The sequence below is a fragment of the Durio zibethinus genome, chromosome 6, assembly GCF_047325235.1.
Source record: "Durio zibethinus cultivar Kanyao isolate XHJ-2024 chromosome 6, ASM4732523v1, whole genome shotgun sequence".
NCBI classification, from domain to species: domain Eukaryota; kingdom Viridiplantae; phylum Streptophyta; class Magnoliopsida; order Malvales; family Malvaceae; genus Durio; species Durio zibethinus.
In genome coordinates this window covers 17,706,661-17,715,790 of record NC_143167.1, presented here as the reverse complement: position 1 = coordinate 17,715,790, position 9,130 = coordinate 17,706,661, and positions in this window count along the sequence as shown.

The following is a 9,130-nucleotide window of genomic DNA, read 5'->3' as shown; positions in this document are numbered from 1 at the left end:
CACGGCTTGCGCATCCCGCCTCTCTGGCCGACGTAGTGCCCGCCCGCTTGCCCGCTCGTTTCGTCGGTTGACTTAGGCATACGGAGTTCATTCCCAGTCTAAGATCAAACCAAATGGAGGGTTGCGATAGCAGGATCGGCAGCAGGCAGAGGGGGACCCGACCGATCCCTGGCTTGCGTATCTCGCCTCTCTGGTCGGTTGAACACCCGCACGTTCGTTTCGTGGGTTGACTTAGGCATACCAAGTTCATTTCCAGTCTAAGCATACAGAGTTCATTCCTAGTGTAAGATCGGACCGGACCGAGAGTTACGGCAGCACATGCTGGGCTCGGGCATGTGCTGGTGCCGTATTTTTCTTCGTCGGGACACCATCGCCGGAGAACCTGACCGGTGGCATTGGGGTTCCGGCGATCGGGGGGTGTGCGCATATGATTTGCGATGGGTGTTGGTACTTGGCCCTTATATTGGCCCCCTATCCCTCATCAAATCTTGAGAACTCACACCCCCTTAAAGAGCATTTGAGATTTTACAGGTTTGCTGCCAGTAGCCATTAAAGTGTCTGAAATGGGGACATTTTTTTCAAATGGTCACAAAATCTTGTACACTTTGAATTTTTAGCTAAAGTTTTTTGTACAGGCCAAAAAAAATACGAGAATCATGTCTACCAAGTTTGGGGCCAAAACTCCTTCTAAAAAAATTTTAAAAAATCCCGAACCGTAAAAAGTTTCAAAAATCGTGAAAAATAGAAAACGAGTCGTCTTGCCATGAAACTTCACATGAAGGCTTAAGGGACCATTGTACGAATTTACAAGCCAGAAAAATGGCATTGGCATGGCAGAAATATGAAGATGTGCCTAAGCCCACCTACCACCCTATCGATCCACGGCTAGCGCATCCCGCCTCTCTGGCCGACATAGTGCCTGCCCGCTCGCCCGCTCGTTTCGTTAGTTGGGTTAGGCATACTTAGTTCATTAGCAGTCTAAGATCAGATCGGACTGAGGGTTGCGGCAGCACACAGAGGGGGACCCGGTCAATCCCAAGCTTGCGCATCTCGCCCCTCTGGTCGGCTGAGCGCCTGCACGCTTGTTTCATGGGTTAACTTAGGCATACGGAGTTCATTCCAGTCTAACCATACGAAGTTCATTCCCAGTCTAAGATCAGACCGGAGCGAGGGTTGTGGCAGTACATGCTGGGCTCGAGCTTGTGCTGGTGCTGCATTTTTCTTCACCGGGACACCATCGTCGGAGAACCTGACCGGCGGTAATGGGGTTCCGGTGATCGGGGGGGTCGGGGGGGGTGTGCGCAAATGATGTGTGATGGGTGCTGATACTTGTACCTTATATTGGCCTTCTATCCCTCATCAAACCTTGAGAACTCACACCCCCTTAAACAGCATTTGAGATTTTACAGGTTTGCTAATAGTAGCCATTAAATTGTCTAAAATGGGGACACTTTTTTCAAATGGCCAAAAATCTTGTACACTTCGAGTTTTTAGCTGAATTTTTTTTTGCATGCCAACAAAAATACAAGGATCATGTCTACCAAGTTTGGGGCCAAAACTCCATCTGAAAAAATTTTTAAAAATCTTGAACCGTAAAAAGTTTGGAAAATCGTGAAAAATAGAAAACGAGTCGTCTTGCCATGAAACTTCACATGAAGGCTTAAGGGACCATTGTATGAATTTACAAGCCAGATAAATGGAATTGACATGGGAGAAATATGAAGATGTGCCTAAACTCACCTACCACCCTATCGATCCACAGCTTACGCATCCCGCCTCTCTGGCCGGCGTAGTGCTCGCCGGCCAGCCCGCTCGTTTCGTCAGTTGGCTTAGGCATACGAAGTTCATTCCCAGTCTAAGTTCAGACCGGACCGAGGGTTGCAGCAGTAGGATCGACAGGACGCAGAGGGGGACCCGATCGATCCTCAGCTTGCGCATCCCGCACCTCTGGCCGACTGAGCGCCCGCACGCTCGTTTCGTGAGTTGACTTAGGCATACGGAGTTCATTCCTAGTCTAAGCATAGGAGTTCATTCCCAGTCTAAGATCGGATCGGACCCAGGGTTGCGGCAGCACATGCTGGGCTCGGGAATGTGCTGGTGCCATATTTTTCTTCGCTGGGACACCATCGTCGGAGAACCTGACCGGCGCCATTGGGGTTCCGGCGATCGGAGGGGCCAGGGGGTGTGCGCACATGATGTGCGATGGCTGCTGGTACTTGGCCTTTATATTGGCCCCCTATCCCTCATCAAACCTCGAGAACTCACACCCCCTTAAAGAGCATTTGAGATTTTACAGGTTTGCTGCAAGTAGCCATTAAAGTATTTGAAATGGGGATACTTTTTTCAAATGGTCACAAAATCTTGTACACTTCGAGTTTTTAGCTGAATTTTTTTTTGCATGCCAACAAAAATACAAGGATCACGTCTGCCAAGTTTGGGGACAAAAATCCTTCTGAAAAAATTTTAAAAAATCTGGAACCATAAAAAGTTTTGAAAATCATGAAAAATAGAAAACGAGTCGTCTTGCCATGAAACTTCACATGAAGGCTTAAGGGACCATTGTATGAATTTACAAGCCAGAAAAATGGCATTGGAATGGCAGAAATATGAAGATGTGCCTAAATGCACCTATCACCCTATCGATCCACGGCTTGCGCATCCCGCCTCTCTGGCCGACGTAGTGCTCGCCTGTCAGCCCGCTCGTTTCGTCAGTTGGCTTAGGCATACAGAGTTCATTCCCAGTCTAAGTTTGGACCAGGTCGAGGGTTGCGGTAGCAGGATCGGTAGCACACAGAGGTGGATCCGGTCGATCCTCGGCTTGTACATCCCGCCCCTCTGGATGGCTGAGCGCCCGTACGGTCGTTTCATGGGTTGACTTAGGCATACGGAGTTCATTCGAAGTCTAAGCATACAGAGTTCATTCCCAGTCTAAGATCGCACTGGACCGAGGGTTGCGGCAGCACATACTGGGCTCGCGCATGTGCTGGTGCCGCATTTTTCTTCACCACGACACCATCGCCGAAGAACCTGACCAGCGGCACTGGGGTTTCGATGATCGGGGGGGCACATGATGTGCAATGGGTGCTGGTACTTGGCCCTTATATTGGCCCCCTATCCCTCATCAGACCTCGAGAACTCACACCCCCTTAAAAAGCATTTGAGATTTTACAGGTTTGCTGCCAGTAGCCATTAAAGTGTCTGAAATGGGGACACTTTTTTCAAATGGTCACAAAATCTTGTACACTTCGAGTTTTTAGCTGAATTTTTTTGTGCATGCCAATAAAAATACAAGGATCATGTCTACCTAGTTCGGGGCCAAAAATCCTTCTGAAAAAATTTTAAAAAATCTCTAACCATAAAAAGTTTGGAAAATCGTGAAAAATAGAAAACGAGTCGTCTTGCCATGAAACTTCACATGAAGGCTTAAGGGACCATTGTATGAATTTACAAGCCAGAAAAATGGCATTGACATGGGAGAAATATGAAGATGTTCCTAAACCCACCTACCACCCTATCGATCTATGGCTTCCGCATCTCGCCTCTCTGGCCGGGGTAGTGCTCGCCCGCCAGCCCGCTCGTTTCGTCGGTTGGCTTAGGCATACGGAGATCATTCCCAGTCTCAGATCGGACCGGACCAAGGGTTACGGCAGCAGGATCGACAGCACACAGAGGAGGACCTGATCGATCCTCGTCTTGCGAACCCCGCCACTCTGGCCGGCTAGGCGCCCGTACGCTCGTTTCGTGGGTTGACTTAGGCATACGGAGTTCATTCCCAGTCTAAGCATATGGAGTTCATTCCCAGTCTAAGATCGGACCGGACTGAGGGTTACGGCAACACATGCTGGGCTCGGGCATGTGCTAGTGCCACATTTTTCTTCGTCAGGACACCATCGTCGGAGAACCTGACCGACGGCATTGGGTTTCGACGATTGGGGGGCCCGGGGGGGTGTGCGCACGTGATGTGCAGTGGGTGCTGGTACTTGGCCCTTATATTGGCCCCCTATCCTTCATCAAACCTCCAGAACTCACACCCCCTTAAAGAGCATTTGAGATTTTACAGGTTTCCTGCCAGTTGCCATTAAAGTGTCTGAAATGGGGACACTTTTTTCAAATGGTCACAAAATCTTTTTCACTTCTAGTTTTTAGCTGAATTTTTTTGTGCATGCCAACAAAAATACAAGGCTCACGTCTACCAAGTTTGGGGCCAAAAATCCTTCTGAATAAATTTTAAAAAATCCTGAACCGTAAAAAGTTTCAAAAATCGAGAAAAATAGAAAACGAGTCGCCTTGCCATGAAACTTCACAAGAAGGCTTAAGGGACCATTGTATGAATTTACAAGCCAAAAAAATGGTATTGGCATGGCAAAAATATCAAGACGTGCCTAAACCCACCTACCACGCTATCGATCCACGGCTTGCGCATCCCATCTCTCTGGCCGGAGTAGTGCCCATCCGCTCGCCCGTTCGTTTCGTCGGTTGGCTTAGGCATACGAAGTTCATTCCTAGTCTAAGATCAAACCAGACCGAGGGTTGCAGTAGTAGGATCGGCAGCACGTAGAGGGGGATCCGGTCGATCCTTGGCTTGAGCATCCTGCCTCTCTGGCCGACTGAGCGCCCGCACGGTCGTTTCGTGGGTTGACTTAGGCATACAGAGTTAATTCCCAGTCTAAGCATACAGAGTTCATTCCCAGTCTAAGATGGGATCGGACCGAGGGTTACGGCAGCACATGCTGGGCTCGGGCTTGTGCTGGTGCCGCATTTTTCTTCGTCGCGACACCATCGTCGAAGAACCTGACCAGCGGCATTGGGGTTCCGGTGATCGGGGGGCCGGGGGGGTGTGCACACATGATGTGCGATGGGTGCTAGTAGTTGCCCTTATATTGGCCCCCTATCCCTCATCAAACCTCAAGAACTCACACCCCCTTAAAGAGCATTTGAGATTTTACAGGTTTGCTGCGAGTAGGCATTAAAGTATCTGAAATGGGGACACTTTTTTCAAATGGTCACAAAATCTTGTACACTTCGAGTTTTTAGCTGAATTTCTTTTTGCATGCCAACAAAAATACAAGGATCACATCTACCAAGTTTGGGGCCGAAACTCCTTCTGAAAAAATTTTTAAAAAATCCCGAACTGTAAAAAGTTTTAAAAATCGTGAAAAATAGAAAACGAGTCATCTTGCCATGAAACTTCACATAAAGGCTTAAGGGACCATTGTATGAATTTACAACCCAGAAAAATGGTATTGGCACGGCAAAAATATGAAGATGTGCCTAAACCTACCTACCACCCTATCGATCAACGGCTTGCGCATCCCGCCTCTATGGACGGCGTACTGCCTGCACGCCTGCCCGCCCGCTCATTTCGTCAGTTGCCTTAGGCATACGAAGTTCATTCCCAGTATAAGATCGAACCAGACCGAGGGTTGCGGCAGTAGGATCGACAGCATGCAAAGGGGGACCCGATCGATCCCCCGCTTGCGTATCCCGCCCCTCTGGTCGGCTAAGTGCCCGCACGCTTGTTTCGTGGGTTGACTTAGGCATACGGAGTTCATTTCCAGTCTAAGCATATGGAGTTCATTCCCAATCTAAGATCGGACCAGACCGAGGGTTGTGGTAGCACATGCTGGCTCGAGCATGGGCTGGTGTCGCATTTTTCTTCGTCGGGACACCATCGCCGGAGAACCTGACCGGCGGTGTTGGGGTTCCCGACGATCGGGGGGGCCAGGGGGTGTGCAGACATGATGTGCGATGGGTGCTGGTACTTATCCTTATATTGGCCCCCTATCCCTCATCAAACCTCGAGAACTCACACCCCCTTAAAGAGCATTTGAGATTTTACAGGTTTGCTGCAAGTAGGCATTAAAGTATCTGAAATGGGGACACTTTTTTCAAATGGTTACAAAATCTTGTACACTTCGAGTATTTAGCTGAATTTTTTTTTGCATGCCAAAAAAAATACAAGGATCACGTCTACCAAGTTTGGGGCTGAAACTCCTTCTGAAAAATATTTTAAAAAATCCCAAACTGTAAAAAGTTTTGAAAATCGTGAAAAATAGAAAATGAGTCATCTTGCCATGAAACTTCACATAAAGGATTAAGGGACCACTGTATGAATTTACAAGCCAGAAAAATGGTATTGGCACGGAAAAAATATGAAGATGTGCCTAAACCCACCTACCACCCTATCGATCATCGGCTTGCGCATCCCGCTTCTATGGACGGCGTACTGCCCGCCCGCCTGCCCACTCGTTTCGTCAGTTGCCTTAGGCATACGGAGTTCATTCCCAGTATAAGATCAAACCAGACCGAGGGTTGCAGTAGTAGGATCAACAAAATGCAAAAGAGGACCCGGTTGATCCCCCGCTTGCGCATCCCGCCCCTCTGGCCGGCTAAGCGCCCGCACGCTCGTTTTGTGGGTTGACTTAGGCATACGGAGTTTATTCCCAGTCTAAGCATACGGAGTTCATTCCTAATCTAAGATCGAATCGGACCGAGGGTTGCGGTCGCACATGCTGGCTCGAGCATGGGCTGGTGCCGCATTTTTCTTCGTCGGGACACCATCGCCAGAGAACCTGACCGGTGACATTGGGGTTCCCGACGATCGGGGGGGCCAGGGGGGTGTGCAGACATGATGTGCGATGGGTGCTGGTACTTATCCTTATATTGGCCCCCTATCCCTCATCAAACCTTGAGAACTCACACCCCTTTAAAGAGCATTTGAGATTTTACAGGTTTGCTACCAGTAGCCAATAAAGTGTCTGAAATGGGGACACTTTTTTCAAATGGTCACAAAATCTTGTACACTTTGAGTTTTTAGCTGAATTTTTTTGTGCATGCCAACAAAAATAAAAGGATCACGTCTACCAAGTTTGGGGCCAAAACTCCTTCTGAAAAAATTTTAAAAATCCCAAACCGTAAAAGTTTCAAAAATCATGAAAAATAGAAAACGAGTCGTCTTGCCATGAAACTTCACATGAAGGCTTAAGGGACCATTGTATGAATTTACAAGCCAGAAAAATGGCATTGGCATGGCAGAAATATGAAGATCTGCGTAAACCCACCTACCACCCTATCGATCCACGGCTTGCGCATCACGCCTCTCTGGCCGGCGTAGTGCCCGCCCGCCCACCCGCTTATTTCGTCGGTTGGCTTAGGCATACGGAGTTCATTCTCAATCTAAGATTGGACCGGATCGAGGGTTGTGGCAGCAAGATTGGTAGCACGCAGAGGGGGACCCGATCGATCCCCGACTTTCCATCTCGCCCCTCTGGCCGGTTGAGCGCCTGTATACTCGTTTCGTGGGTTGACTTAGTCATACGGAGTTCATTCCCAGACCAAGATCGAATCAGACCGAGGGTTGCGGCAGCACATGCTGGGCTTGGGCATGTGCTGGTGCCGTATTTTTCTTCGTCAGGACACCATCGTCGAAGAACCTGATCGACGTCATTGGGGTTCCGACGATCGGGGGTGCCGGGGGGTGTGCGCACATGATGTGCGATGGGTGCTAGTACTTGGCCCTTATATTGGCCCCCTATCCCTCATCAAACCTCGAGAACTCACACCCCCTTAAAGAGCATTTGAGATTTTATAGGTTTGTTGCCAGTAGCCATTAAAGTGTCTGAAATGGGGACACTTTTTTCAAATGGTCACAAACTCTTGTACACTTCGAGTTTTTAGTTGAATTGTATTGTGCATGCCAAAAAAAGTACAAGGATCACGTCTACCAAGTTTGGGGCCAAAACTCCTTCTGAAAAAATTTAAAAAAATCCCGAACCGTAAATAGTTTCAAAAATCGTGAAAAATAAAAAACGAGTCGTCTTGCCATGAAACTTCACATGAAGGCTTAAGGGACCATTGTATGAATATTAAAGCCAGAAAAATGGCTTTGGCACGGCCGAAATATGAAGATGTGCCTAAACCCACCTACCACCCTATCGATCCACGGCTTGCGCATCCCGCCTCTCTGGCCGGCGTGGTGCTCGCCCGCCCGCTCACTCGTTTCGTCAGTTGGCTTAGGCATACGGAGTTCATTCCCAGTCTAAGATCAAACTGGACCGAGGGTTGCGGTAGCAGAATCGACAGCATGCAGAGGGGGACCCGACCGATCCTCGGCTTGCGCATCCCGCCCCTCTGGCCGGCTGAGCGCCTGCATGCTCGTTTCGTGGGTTGACTTAGGCATACGGAGTTTATTCCCAGTCTAAGCATACGGATTTCATTCCCAGTCTAAGATCGGCCAGACTGAGGGTTACGGTAGCACAAGCTGGGCTCGGGCATGTTCTGGTGCCGTATTTTTCTTCGCCGAGACACCATCGTCGGAGAACCTGACCGACGGCATTGGGGTTCCGACGATGGGGGACGCCGGGGGGTGTGCGCACATGATGTGCGATGGGTGCTGGTACTTGGCCCTTATATTGGCCCCTTATCCCTCATCAAACCTCGAGAACTCACACCCCCTTAAAGAGCATTTGAGATTTTACAGGTTTGCTGCCAGTAGCCATTAAAGTGTCTAAAATGGGGACACTTTTTTCAAATGGTCACAAAATGTTGTACACTTCGAGGTTTTAGCTGAATTTTTTGTGCATGCCAACAAAAATACAAGGATCACGTCTACCAAGTTTGGGGCCAAAAATCCTTCTGAAAAAATTTTAAAAAATCCCGAATCGTAAAAAGTTCCAAAAATCATAAAAAATAAAAAACGAGTCGTCTTGCCGTGAAACTTCACATGAAGGCTTAAGGGACCATTGTATGAATTTACAAGCCAAAAAAATGGGATTGGCATGGCAAAAATATGAAGATGTGCATAAACCCACTGACCACCTTATCAATCCACGACTTGCGCATCCCGTCTTTCTGGCCGACGTAGTGCCCGCCCGCCCGCCCGCTCGTTTCGTCGGTTGGCTTAGGCATACGGAGTTCATTCCCAGTCTAAGATCGGATCGAACCGAGGGTCACGACAGCAGGATTGACAGCACGCAGAGGGGGACCCGACCGATCCCCGGCTTGCACATCCCGCCCCTCTGGTCGGCTGAGCGCCCGCACGCTCGTTTCGTGGGTTGACTTAGGTATACAGAGTTCATTCCCAGTCTTGGCATACGAAGTTTATTCCCAGTCTAAAATCGGACCAGACCAA